This window comes from Ambystoma mexicanum, chromosome 11, assembly GCF_040938575.1.
Source record: "Ambystoma mexicanum isolate Mex_15411 chromosome 11, UKY_AmexF1_1, whole genome shotgun sequence".
In the NCBI taxonomy this organism is placed as follows: Eukaryota; Metazoa; Chordata; class Amphibia; order Caudata; family Ambystomatidae; genus Ambystoma; species Ambystoma mexicanum.
In genome coordinates, this window is record NC_090934.1 from 712657114 (window position 1) to 712659260 (window position 2147).

At 37.6% G+C, this 2147-nt stretch overlaps 1 pseudogene; it reads right to left on the reverse strand.

The window, feature by feature from the left end:
• Window positions 1-695: 695 nt before the first annotated feature.
• Window positions 696-1007, reverse strand: LOC138504767 (histone H4-like; annotated as a pseudogene).
• Window positions 1008-2147: the final 1140 nt, after the last annotated feature.

The following is a 2147-nucleotide window of genomic DNA, read 5'->3' on the forward strand; positions in this document are numbered from 1 at the left end:
TAAAGAGCAGTCAGGGTAATTTGCAATCTAAAAAATGTAAGGAAGGGTATTAGAGAAATAAGCACAAAACCGCCTATGAATTATTCTAATCATAGAGGTACACATTCTCAATTTTACCTCTAATCTCTTTTTTGTCTGTTCGAATAGATTCTTATTTGACAATAAAACCCCCAGATAGCTGTGCTATGACCATAATCTAGGATTTAAAGGCATTGAGTGTTAAATTGTTCTAATTCAAGTAATTGGACACAACATCTAATGCTCGCTGTAGACCAGCAGGTGTAAAGTCCAAGAGTATAAGGTTTTTCACATAAGCCAAGCATTTGACACTGAGACCACCACATCTGGGAGAGTACATAGTTCACTCATTGATTCGAATCCAAAGATCTGACATATACAGATTAAAAAGGATCAGAGCTACAATGCAGCCTTATCGTACTCTTTATTAGTCGGTATATATCTCGACAGATCTCCCTCTGCATTTAATATTATTTTGACACTACTTTTGTCATGAAGAAGCCGTAACACCCTAACTAAACCCTGCTGCATTCCCAATTTCACCAAGTTGCTCCATAGGATGTCACGGTCTACATTATCGAACGCAGTGGAGAGATCAAACACAGCAACATACAGGAGCAGCTCGTAAAAGGTCCTTTGGTGTTGTTGTGTTGGATTGAGAGGTAGGGTGGGTCTGCTCAACCCTCGAATCCATAGAGGATGCATCCCGGGCGCTTCAGGGCATAGACCACATCCATGGGGGTGATCGTCTTCCTCTTGGCTTGTTACGTGTAGGTAACGGCATCCCAGATCACGTTCTCCAGGAAGACCTTCAGCACGCCCCGGTTCTCCTCATAGATGAAGTCAGAGATGCACTTGACTTTGCCACAGCAGGCCCAGTGGTGGATGGCAGGCTTGCTGATGCCCTGAATGTTGTCTCGCAACACTTTCCTTTGCCTCTTGGCGCTGCCTTTGCCAAACCCTTTCCCTCCTTTGCCACATCTAGACATGCTGACTCTACTCTTCTTCACAAACGAGCAGAGAATCCAATTACATGTCTAAAACTAAACCTTACATTTCTAAGCTTCATTGCTTTTGTACATGTGTAATTATGAAGTATTCATATTATTTTAGAATGCCCATGCTTAGAATCCTTAGAATAAGTGCATGTACTTTGTTTCACATGTATTTTTTTTTTAATTTCTTATTTAGAAAGCAATACATTATATACTATTTTTATAATAAGCACAACAGAACATGTAAATCTGTACATTTAGCATGTCCCTAACACTCAGGATTCAGCGTGTTTCTATTGCTATCTTTTACTATTCTCATTGTCTTACTACCGTATATACATATTATATTATCTTACAAATATCTAAAGTGAATGTGCCACAATCAGGTATAATGTACGGCATGGACTATTTTAATTGCTTGATATTAAACAAAATTCATATCATTCTAAAATATTGTATATTTATTTTTTACAATTTTCAGCAAGTACTGAAATCATACATGTGTACCCGTCTATTGTTCTATGCCATGTACATATTGTTATTAAGTATACTGAAAAAAAACATATGGTCCAAGAGGGTGACCCGACATATTTTAACATACATAATGAGTGATATCATGCCTAATGTCATGAGTGATGCCATCAATTATGCTATCAGTTATGTGATATATGATGTAATTAGTGATGTCATCAGTGATGTAATATACAATATCATCATTATGGTCATATGCTGCGCAACATGGGGTGAGTAGTTAAGGTGTTTTTGCCTGAATTGTCTGCTGAATTTCAGGGTTTTTGTTGTGTTACATTTTAACCTTAAGAAATGTTTTTCACTGAATTTGAAAGGTTTGGTTGCAATGTTTTGTTCTTCTTAACTTTTTACAAATTAAGTGTTTTTTCAGTGAATCTGAAATATTTTGTTGATATGTATTTTTCACATTAAATCTGATCACCTTAGCTCTCTCTTAACAAAAGGTTTTTTCACTGAATTGCAAGCATTATGTTATACTATAGTTTATTTGGGGCCCACTAGCCATGGCTGTCAGCCATGTCCAGTGGCCACTGTACATGTTGCACCAATAGGTTTCTTTAGGGCCCACTAGCCTTGGCCTTTGGTCATGGCCACTGGATGTGT